This window comes from Mus pahari, chromosome 16 (genome assembly GCF_900095145.1).
Source record: "Mus pahari chromosome 16, PAHARI_EIJ_v1.1, whole genome shotgun sequence".
Taxonomy (NCBI): domain Eukaryota; kingdom Metazoa; phylum Chordata; class Mammalia; order Rodentia; family Muridae; genus Mus; species Mus pahari.
In genome coordinates, this window is record NC_034605.1 from 43,853,813 (window position 1) to 43,866,083 (window position 12,271).

Consider the following 12,271-nt stretch of genomic DNA (forward strand, 5'->3'; position numbering starts at 1 on the left):
CCTGTATTGAGTGTGTGTAAACTTCCTTGTGATTTTTTTTTTTTAAAACAATGCAGTTTTAACAATTATCCCATGGCATTTACACTGAGTTAGGTGTTACAAGTCAGGCGGAGAACATGCCAATATACAGAGAAGGGTGGCCATAGATTATGTAAAAACGCTGCACCATTTGATGCAAAGGACTCACTCATCTGCAGGTTTTCATCACCCAAAGGAAGCCTGGCACCTGTCCCCCAGGGATGCTGACAGGTGGCTGTGTTTGAAGGATTTTTGAAAAATCTGCCTCTTTAAAAACAGAGATTAGAGATACAAACTGCAGTGTAGACTCCTCATCCTGCACTTCCTGAGTGCACAAGATGCCCTTTGCAGGACCACTCCCATTCAGTGCCTCTCCGTGTACCACCGCAGCTTATGCCTGTCAGGTCGTCTCTTAGGCCCGTGTTTAGCTCATTCTAGAAGTTTTTCTTCTCCACTAATTTGTCAGATTTCCTCTTAGCCCAAGATCTCTGTCAGGGCTCCTGCCCTCATGCCCACCCCTAGAACACTTTGGTTCTCATCTTCCAGACCTCAGTTCTCAGAGGAGGGCCACTTTAACCCCTCTCCACGGCCCACCCCTCCATGGACCAGACCACTGCACAGTTATCCCTGCAAAGAGTCACAATATGGAGTGAGCAGACATACTGATCTGCATGCATTTGCTGCTGGTCTTTTTTCTGTAGATGAGCCATAAAGTTGAGGTCATGTTCTGCCTTGATGACTGCTGTGGCCTCAGGAATTACATCACACAGTAACTGTTCTGTAGGTTTTCATTAGATGGAAGAGTGTGGAAAAGTAAGTGCTGAATGAATGAAGGGCAAAATATGGGGCTTTACTATGCATGGGGTCACAGCTGTGGACAACCCAGAATGTTGAGAGGTATTTGAACTCGTGCAAGTATCATTACATTGTGTGATACACACACACACACACACACACACATGCACTCGCGCATACACACATAACGCATGTAACATAGAGACACAAACATATAACACAGACACACACATATAAACCTATAACATACACACATATAACACAAACGCAGGTGTTATATATGTAACACACAGACACATGCAACACACATGTAATACAGAGACACATGTGCAACACACAGACACACATGTAATAGGCACATATAAGACACATGTGTATGTTATATATGTAACACAGAGACCCATGTAACACACAGATACACATGTAACACACATATATAATCCACATGTACACGTAACGCACACGCATATCTTGAGGCTGGAGAGATGACTAAGCAGTTTTGACCACATACTGCTCTTCCAGAGGACCAGAGTTCAATTCCTGGCACCCATATAGGGTCTCTTACAACCATCTACATCTCCAGTTCCAGACTCTGACTCTGGCCTCCACAGCTACCTACAATCCCATGCAAATATTTGTATAACAGACATACTCACATACACACATAATTTTAAAAATAAACTTTATAAAAGTTATCTTTTACTTCATACAAATAAGGAGATTCCAAGACAAGTCCAGTCCCTTTTCATCAAACTGTTTCTCCTTTCATAACTGATGAGTCAGATTCTTTTTATTACAGTTTTATTTATTTTGTGTAAGGGAGTGCAGAGCGTGCCACCATAGAGATGTAGATGTCACATTGTCATGGTTTGTACCCCAAGAAACTAAGTTTGGTCATCTAGCCTCAATAAGCCAATGGACACAGTCACATTAACAGTAAAATGCACAAAGCATATTTCTCCACTGTGATCGCAGTGGGAAGAGGGACCCGCAGGGCATCTTAGGGTACTTACTGTGACCCCCAGTTTGTTAATGAGGACAGTTTTGGGGAGTTGGCTTGCTCCTTTCTCCGTGTGGGCTCTGGGGGACAGCCTTTGTCTGTTTTGGCAGCAAATGCTGTAACCTGCTGAGCCCTCTCACTGGCCCTGAACCATGCTCCTCAAAACATATATAAAATGTCACAGCATTTCTTTGGAAGGCATCGGCACACTTTGGACTCAGTGAAAAAGACAAAGTGGATTGCTAATGAACTAGAGCGCACGGGTTACAGAAAAGCAATCATTGTTCTGCCGTTGGGGGAGCGCCAAGTTAGGAATGCTGGGAAGTGCTCTGGGGCAGCTGAGCCAGGCTTGCAGGGCAATCAACAGACTCATGTTCTGGAAAATACCAGCGGGTTTGGTCTCTGAATCCCAGTGGGACTGGCAGAGCCACCTAACTGAAACACAGCACGCCCTCTCATCTTTGCACCCTTTGAGCTGCTGTCTCTATTATTGGCAAGTAATTTAGGGAACATTAAGCACGGAGAGACTGATTTTCATATTTAAATATTTATTCCCTTTCTATTTCGAGTATTCTCTTAAAATTCATGAGAGTTGGAGTCTAGCCATGGGCATCTTGGGTATGATACTGAATGTGATAAGGTCATTAAGTAACTTTGCCCAAGTATGGTTTGTGCTTCTTCTCTTCCTCCTCCTCCTTCTCCTCCTCCTCCTTCTCCTCCTCCTCCTTCTCCTCTTCCTCCTCCTCCTCTTCCTCCTCCTCCTCCTCCTCCTCCTCCTCCTCCTTCTTCTTCTAAAGAAGAAGGCCAGGGATGGTGGTACATGCCTGTAATCTCAGCACTCAAGAGAGGTCCTCAAGAGAGGACCAAGAATTTGAATTCAAGGACAGCCAGCTTAGCCATCAGGTTCCTGCATCAAGGAAGGGAGGGAAAGAGGCAGACATGAGATTGGGTTTTGGTTTATGTTAAATATATCTGATTACTTCAGCCAGGGGTGGTCAGTTTGGTTCGTGTCAAATCAGTACCAAAAAGTCAAGGACAGAGGAACCCCCTTTTCTCCTCAGCCCTCTTCCTCTTTCCTACCACTCAATAGACAAGACTAGAGATAAAGAATGGCACAGAATGGGGTGGGGGTGGAGAGATGGCTCAGCAGTTAAGAACACTGACTGCTCTTCCAGAGGTCCTGAGTTCAATTCCCAGCAACCACATGGTGGCTCACAACCATCTATAATGGGATCCAACACTCTCTTCCGGTGCATCTGAAGAGTGACATCTATCTGCCGTCCCAGTGTGGGGATGCTAGAGCAGGAGAGTTCCTTGAGCTCAGAAATTTGAGGCTATTAGATAGATCCCATCATTAAAATAAAATGACTAACCCTTCGGTTGGGGGTGTGGTGTGTGTGGTCTGTGGTGCGGGTATGCTGGTACCTGCCTTCTCGAAGCCGCAGAGTATAACCTTGAGAAAAGTTGGGAAATTCATGCATCTCTAGCTGCAAAACTGAGAGATCCAAGCAGGAAGACCCCCAGACTCCACTCGTTCCTACTCGTGCCACCCTTTGCAGATGACACGGTGCCCAGAATGCCATCAGATCTCCCACACAGCCCCTGTGGTAATACAAGTGGCAGTGCTCAAAGCCCCCGGGGTGCTCCATCTCCTGGCCAGAGCTGCAGGAGGCAGCTGCTCAGCTGGGCAGCTCCCTGTGAAGGAAGGCGAGGGCCGCCTATGCCAGCAGCCCGTCTACTCTGCGTGGAACATACTCCAGGATAATAGGACACATCCTGGGGTTCTGCCTTCTTCCTTTCTTGGACAGTTAGGAGCATCCTGGTTTAGAGAGAAAGGAAATCCTGTTTCTTAGGTGGGGCCTTCCCAAATCGTAAGTGAATTAGAGAACAAGCCATCAAAAGAACTCTTCAATCTTCAAATCGATATAAAATGTAATCATGTACTCGGCTAATTCCTGTATTTGTGCTTTAAAATCCAGGGAGTGTATCTGATTTTCTACTCCCAGACAGCTTTTAATCCCATTAGCTAACTCACTCACCTTTTCACCTTTTAAAGGCCAAGCTCCCCAATGCCAACGCTTTATGTCCATGTCCGAATAGTGTTATTTCTTCCCTGAAAGTCACCACCTGCTTGTCTCCTGAAGACTGGAAAGTGTTTGTGTTGGAAAGATGCCGCCCAAAGCATCCCCAAGAGAAATATGACTGAGAGGTTTAGTGGCATCTGATATGGTGTCAGAAAACAAAGTATGAATCATTCAAGAGGACGAAAGGCTCCATGTCACATGACATCACGTCGCTCGCTTTTGTTTTCTTGGACCTTGAGCATTAATTCTATGGAGATAATAGCTCATTTCTTAGTTTTTTAAATCACTGCAGTAGAAATGGTGTCTGGGTGGGGATGTAGCTCAGGGGTATGTCACTTGTCTGGCACATGCTAGATGGGTCCCATCCTTAATACAGAGAAACAAAACAAAAAGTAAAAACAACTTAAGGGGTCACCCAAAGTTAGCCATACTCTGTGGGGAGGCAGAGCTCAAGGCCAGCCTGGTGTACAGAGTGAGTTCTGGGACAGCTCGGGCTACACAAAGAAACCTTGTCTCAAATCAAAAAACAAAAAACCAACAAAACCCCCCAAATAGTTAAGAACAGCATGAGTCAGAATGAGATAGCTTAAGGAATGAGGGGTAAAAACGAGATGCTACTTTAAGATAGAGGGCTAGAAGTGTAGCTTCGTGGCAGGGCCCTTGCCTGGCAGGCAAGGCCTTAAGACAAAGATGAGGAGGGGAAGACAGAAAAAAGAGGAGACAGGTGGAGAGGGATGAAGAGAAGGGGCAGAAGAGGAGGAGGGAGAGGAGGAGGGGAATTGGGAGAAGGGAGAGGGTGATGGAAGGAAGGGGCAGAAGGGGAAAGTAGGGTGTAGGCGGGCAGGGAGGAAAAGTTGGGGAGGAGGCGGGGATTGGGAGCTAGTAGGTAGAGGAAAAAGGAGGAAGAAGGGAGGAGAGATAAGATGCCTGGGCAAACCCAAAGAGGTCCAAGGGGCCCTAGTCTCAGATTTTCTTCAGAAAGCCAGAGAGCTTGCCTGCTCTTCTGAGGTGGCTCTCGTGCAAGTGGGGGAGCCGACCTTGTCCCTTCTGGCAGCCTTCTCAGAGGAGAGACCCTCTGGGATTCCCAGGTTGGTGACACTAGGGAGCTTCTGGTGTGAAGGCGTCCCTTGCCTTGCCGGCCATCACTTGCTGTGCGCCCTGACTGTTACCTGACACCTGGAGGAGAGGCTGGTGGGGGGTTTTTTTTTTTTTCCCCTAGCACTTCCAGTTCTGTTTTTTGTTTGTTTGTTTGTTTGTTTGTTTGCCTGCTCAAGAAAGAGCTCTAGAGACCGTGTAGCTCCACATGGCCGTGTAGCACTGTACGATCATGGAGTGTTCTGTGGTGCTTTGCTGTATTGGGGGCGTGGGGCTGGAAATGAAGCCAGGCAAGGCCGCCTGCGCCTGCGTGCTGTACGAGATCGCGCCCTCGGAAGCGCCCCACCCCCAAGCTCGAGACTTGTGAACCGATTCCCCATCTATGGAAGCGTTGGCTGCTCTAGTTTTTCCACAGCCTACTGGGAGAGCTAAGTTGTCTTTTCTCCCTTCAGGGCAGATCTGATTCTAAGACAAAGATGAAGTTACTTTGGCTTCTACACCTCCCCCTCCCCAAATCGCCTTATTTGTTCTTAGGAGTCTTTGCTCATTTGCAGATCTGACCTTTCCCTGAGGCGATTGTTTCCGTTTTCATTTGCTTCTTTTCCCCCCTCATTTGTGTGTGCGTGCTTGTGCACACACATATATATTTCAGTGCTTCTTTGTCAAACAAACGATCTCCACCTTAGAAACGACCGACTGCGTGATCCCCTTTCCTCCTCATAGTTTAAATTCTAAAAATAACCTATTTCCTACGTTGATTTATCTTGCTAGTTTAATTGGGACACATTCTTTGGGAGAGCGCGTTAACATTTTAGGTTGCACGTGCCAGGAACTCGGCTCAAAGGAGCCTAAAGAAATCCCAGGGCTTAACTCATGAAGGTGCATCCCTAGGATCTGGCTTGGCCTCCACTTCAACTGGGCGCAAGGGTAAAACATCTTTCTTACCGAGCCCTCTCTCCAGGAGGTGACCAGCCCTCTGTGTTTGTCCAAGTCTGAGGGGGTGGGGTGCAGGGCCTGGGACTTTAATGGCTAGAACCAGACATGTCCTTGGGCAACAAGAATGGGCTGGTCTCCCCATCTCTGTCTTATTCTGTCTTAGCTTCCCTCAGGCAGATTTTCTCCACACAGGGTCAGACAGGCCAGAAATAGCTCCCACTTGACTTGGTTTGGCTTTCCTGGGAGGAAGGGAAGAGCATTTCCTGACGTCCCTGAGCAGATGAAGAAGGCTTTTCTTTGCCCGTATTCCCATCCAGGGAACAGAGCCAGGGACTGAAAAGGGCTGACATAACTTTCTCGGGTCATTGTCCCACCCTGAAACTAAAGGCACAGAGCCAGCCCTGGTTCAGAATGGCACAGTGGCAGGGTGCAGGACAGATAGAAGCACACGCCTGTGGTAGGATGTCTCCTTGTCCTCACTTGGTGTTAGAGGGAAACCACTTATGTGGCTTTAACAACCTCAGAAATTAGAACTTGGATATTTATTTTTGTGGGAAAGGTATGACTTCTTTGCCATATCTTTTTTCCTCGGAAAATATTTATTTTTTCATTTTTCTAAAGATTTACTTATTTTATGCATATGACTACACTGTAGCTATTCAGATGGTTGTGAGCCTTCATGTGGTTGTTGGGAATTGAATTTAGGACCTCTGCTCGCTTTGATCAGCCTCACTCACTCCAGTCAACTCTGCTCACTCAGTGCCTGCTCGCTCCAGCCCAAAGATTTATTTATTATTATACATAAGTACACATTTATTATTATACATAAGCTACAGCTGTCTTCAGACACACCAGAAGAGGATGTCAGCTCTCCTTATGGGTGGTTGTAAGCTACCATGTGGTTGCTAGGATTTGAATCAGGACCTTTGGAAGAGCAGTCGGTGCTCTTACTTGCTGAGCCATCTCACCAGCCCGAAAATATTTATTTTTAATATATATTATTTTAATTATTTCTTTGAGAATTTCATACATGCATATAACAATGTGATTTAATCGTAACCACCCCATTCCTCTCCCTAACTTCTTCTGGACCCTTCCCTTACCTCCCCACCTACTTCCAATTGTATAGTGTTTGTTTATATAACCTAGACTCCAATATATACTTCTGGTTCTGGGACAATCCACCTGAACGTGGCCAACCTAACAGGAGTCACATCCTTAAAAAAAACCCTGTCCCAGAAGCCATCACAAGTCCACAGCTCCTGTGTGATGGACAGGGCCTGCAGAACCACCCCTCCCCAGCCCGTGCTGGAATGCTGACTGGCTTGATCTTGTGGTGGTCTTCTTCAGTTATCCATAGCTGCTGTGAGTTCATGAGCAGAATTATTACATCCCGGAGATGCTGTGTCTTCGAATTCCCCCAGTCGAAACCTCTAATGCTTACAAATTTTCCACCCTTTCTTCTACAATAGTCCCTGAGCTTCCGTGGGTGAGATCGATTGTCTCATTTGTGGCAAAGCACCCCACAGGTATTCGTCCTCTGCACTTTGACCAATTCTAAGCTTCTGTATTGCACTGTGCGAAAAACCATCTCTGATGAGGTCTGAGAGCTATGTTCATCCATAAGGAGAGAAATTCAGATTTAGAGAGTAGTTTGATACTATGTCAATTTAGCAAAGAAATAATGGGTTCACCCCGTGGCCCTGTGAGCTCCCCAACCCTTGGTTGGTTCTTAGCCAGAGTCACAGTCACAGGCATGCATTTCTTCCTGGGAAATGGGTCTTCAAGCCATCAGAAAGTAGTTGGTTTGCCTCTATTATGTTTATGCTATGTTTATATCCATGAGCATGTCTTGCCATGTCAGTTATTGCTGTAGTTCACAGGGGTCCCAGCTGGGTAGGACTGTTGATGAATACCCTGCCTTCGGCAGCCCTACGCAGCACCTTCTAATACTATGGAAGGCAGCCGGAAGGAAGGAGGCTTCTGGGTCACTATCAACACTGTCTCTCCATGTCCTGCGACGAAAGTGTGTCTTCTGTGACACGGCTTTACCACTAAGCTCTGTGGGCAGCCGAGAGCAGTGACAGGAGCCTGTATTATTTTGCAGGTCTCTAGGGTATCCCTGACCAACAGCTGGAGGGACGCGTCCCACACACTGGGCTTCTTATTTAGGAACCTAAATGAGACGAGAAATCTGAGTAGGAAGCATATCTGTACATATTTACACACACATATACACACATGGACATGCACATATGGAGAGTTTAATTGAGTTAGCCCACACAGGGGCTGATGCCCAAAAGCTATAGAAATCTTGTAATCACAATGTGACTTCATTGTGTGTGAACATACTTAGTTTGCAAGAGGATTTCTTTTTGTTGTTGTTGTTGTTTGTTTTTTGTTTTTCAAGACAGGGTTTCTCTGTGTAGCTCTGGCTGACCTGGAACTCACTCTATAGACCAGGCTGGCCTCAAACTCAGAAATCCNCCTGCCTCTGCCTCCCAAGTGCTGGGACTAAAGGCGTGCACCACCACGCCCTGCTCCTACAAGAGGATTTCTTATGCTTGATCTCCTTCAGTGCTGTTCCTAATGTATAGATGAGGGAATTTTACATAGCATGGCTGGGGAGAAGTGAGAAAGCATCAAGTGTATTGGCTTGTCACAGAGTGGTAGAGGGGTTGCTCAAGGATGCTCAAGGCCCTGTGTTTGATCACCAGAATCTCTCTTCTCTCTCTCTCTCTCTCTCTCTCTCTCTCTCTCTCTCTCTCTCTCTCACACACACACACACACACACACACACACACACAAAATGACCTATATGTATGAAATGTCACAGAGACAGACACTCATTTCTCTCTATGCTAACCAAAAAAAAAAAAAATGGAAAAGGAAATAACTTGTCCAAAGGCAAACCTTTAGTATCTGCTTGTGGCGTTGTACATCGTGGTGCGGAGCCTAGTGCGCACCACGATGTACAACGTCCACAAGCAGCTAAACAGAACCATAGGCTAAACAGGGGAAGGCGAAGAAACAACACATTATGTACTCATTTAAAATTGAACCTAGTTTTATTAATCCTTCATTTAATTATAATAACCCTAAGAGTCCAGATAATGAAAGGGTATTTTCATATTTTATTAAGCTGTAGAATGGCTGTATAATTGGACCCACAAGAGGTTTTCCTTTTTCTCCTCTTAGTGGTCTGTTTTTTTTTTTCAAAAATCTTGGCTTGCCGGGCGGTGGTGGCGCACGCCTTTAATCCCAGCACTCGGGAGGCAGAGGCAAGTGGATTTTTGAGTTCAAGGCCAGCCTGGTCTACAGAGTGAGTTCCAGGATAGCCAGGGCTATACAGAGAAGCCCTGTCTCGAAAAAAACCAGGTCCCCCCCCCCCAAACAAAAAAAAATCTTGGCTTTTTCATGTGAGCAGAGACACAAGAGAAGACAAGTGAATGCCTTTGGGTCCACATGTCCCTATAGAGTCATCATAGGACTCCTGTTGCGTGGCCACTTAAATCAATGCTTTGTAAGTGGGAAGATGAACTCCGGGCAGCTCAGTACCAAATCCACTGCGTCCAAACACCGGAAGCTAGCCAAGCTCACAGATAAATACTTCCCTCTACCCTCTATTAGAGAGGTGCAGCGTGGGATGCAAAACAATGCCGGGAAGTTTGGTAAGGTAGAACAGGTTGAGACTGGGAGACTTGGCTGGCTTGAGATTAAATTCCTTTTGCAGGGAGGAGTGTCTGGAAAGGAAAGCTTATTGGCTACGCCCTCCAGGCCTCTAGGTACCTCATTAGCATGGAGACCTCTATCTTGAGCCTATTCGACCTGTGGTCATATCCCTTTTAGGTGAGAAACTTGGCGTCTGTGTTCCATGTCTGGAGTCTGGCAGGGAGCTGGGAGTCACCTCAGTCTCGTGTCTAGGGGCGCCGGAGTTCCTGTAGTGAGAGAACCAGAAAGTAGTCAGTGCAGCTACTGGAAATGAAGGCGACAGAGCTGGGGCGGAGCATGATGCTTGTAGGCACTTGCATGAATGTCCTAGAATAACAAACCCTTAATAGTGCCTATTCCCAGGGAGTAAGGGCAAATGAAGCCAGAGGGTGACATAATGCCAGCACTAGGTCCTGTCATTCAGTAAACTGCACCTAGCCTCCAGCACTCCAGACACCAGCTGCCTCTGTTCCTGCCCTTGTGCATTTCTGAGTTCCTCTCTCTTACAATAACATGTCTTCTAATCCTGCCTCCGCTCAGAGCACTTTTTTTATTTTTCTTTTTGAGACATGGTTTCTCTGTATAGCCCTGGCTGTCCTGGAACTCACTCTGTAGACCAGGCTGGCCTCAAACTCAGAAATCTGCCTGCCTCTGCCTCCCAAGTACTGGGATTAAAGGCATGTGCCACCACTGCCCGGCTTCCAGAACGCTTTAAAAAATAATTTGTCTTCCACGTTTATTAAGCGTGATTGTGCATGTGCCACTGCACAAGGGTGTAGGTCAGAAAACAACTTCTAGTCAGTTCTGTCTTTCCACTGTGGGCTCCGGGCATCTGTTTCATGGGAAAAGTGCCTTTATCTGCTAAGGCATCTTACCTCTCCAGGGTACTTTGGCTTAGCCTCCAGTGACAGAATGGTGTTTATAAAGGCATCTCTGGTCACCTGGTCTCTCCTCTCCATATGTAGCTACTCCTACAGTGTGAAATCCTAGCCTGCTGGGCCAGAGAAGCTCACTGCCTGCCATCTACGTTGTGGACTTCCCAGTGCCTCTATCTATGTCCTGTGCTTTTTACATTTTTAACTCTACAAGATACCTTGTGGGTCCCAGCTGTGCCATAGCTGGCTTTCCTGTCACAATCTGTGCCATTCCCAGGGATAGGATGTTCTGGAATGTTTCTTTTATCCCTCCCCCCCCCCGCCCCCAACACCTGACTGGCAGATGTTTTTCTTTTAAGACGCAACTTAGAATCACATTTAGAAAGCCTGTTCTCATTCTCCCTCCTCGGGGCTCCCACGCTCGGGCTGTCAGTCTCCCATTACTTCTGTCTTGAACGTTCCTAGGTAGCAACTGCTCATGCCTGGCTTTCCGTAGCGAGACCACAACCACTGACACACCCTTCCTACAGTGGAGATCTCCCTTCAGGTCATCTGCATACATACGTGCAACTGGAGGTTGACCAGTTGGTTGCTTGACCTTTCCCTGAGGACAGACACAGAAACGCCTACTCACTCCAGATGGGCTCGCAGCACACCAGAGAAAGGATTGCGGTCAGGCTGAAGAGTGGGTCAGGGGCTACTTGAAGGTTACTTCCAGGAACCTAGGAGCTGTTAGCATGAAATAGCCAGAGGAGCTGTTAGCATGAGATAGCCTGAGAGCTGTAACCTTGCATTTCCTGTTTAACGTGCAGAACCCACACAGCTGCAGACTCTCTTCTCCAAGAGCAGCCACTTACTGTTTCTGGAACACTCCTGGGGGATCTTAAGACTTCTGTAAGTTTCTGTGAGTTTCATAAGCCTCCAAAACCTCCTTGCTTGCTCCAGGAGGAAAGTGTCAATCCGGAGGGAACACCGCCATACGTGTACACTCTTGTGTAGGTTTATTTACTTATTATTTGAGTCATCACTTTGTGATCTAGGCCTCAGACTCATGTCCCCCTTTTCTCGGCTTTCCAAGTTCTAGCATTACAGGTTTGTGCCCACGCCCTGATTTTATGTAAACTTAAGTGCTAGGGATCATCCCAGCTTGTCCTGCAATGCACTCCATGAGTCTGGGGTCCAGAGAAAGGCAAAGGATTCTGCTCATCACTCTGCTGTGGTCTGGTCCCGAGGCTGTGCTAATGTTAAAGCCCAGTGTAGGTCTAGGGCATAAGAGCCTCGACTCTAGCCAGCTTCTTCATCTGTTGCTCATTAGGAGAAAAGGACATCTGGAGCAAGATTAAAGGGGGAATTTTGTCTGTGTTGGAATGGTGGAGAGACTGCATGTCATCTTAGTATGACACATCCCCAAGTGATTGTCCCAAAGGGATTAGGAGTGTCAACATGGTTGTTCAGTAATGCAGCTGACTTTGTCACCTGACCTCTCACCTGATCCCTGTGAAGATGTATGAACTGCTTTAATGATTCGATTCACTAAATGTATGGAGCAGCTGGCCACTGCCAATGCCACGGGAAAATGCATTATCTTTTTCCATGCAATCTGATGCGTTATCCACAAGGCAATATGTAGAATCCTTCTGGAGTTGTTACTACAGCTCTTTTTCTTTTCCTAGAAGCTGTTTTTACTTAAGAAGGCAGGTGGTATAAAAGTGCTAGACAGAGATGGCTCAGCAGTTAAGAGCACTAGCTGCTAGGAC

General features: G+C 46.7%; 1 protein-coding gene across 2 annotated transcripts in view; it reads left to right on the forward strand.

Moving 5' to 3' along the window:
- Gcnt2 (glucosaminyl (N-acetyl) transferase 2 (I blood group)) overlaps positions 1-12,271 on the forward strand; it is a 108,609-nt gene that overhangs the window by 40,135 nt on the left and 56,203 nt on the right. The window lies entirely within an intron of this gene.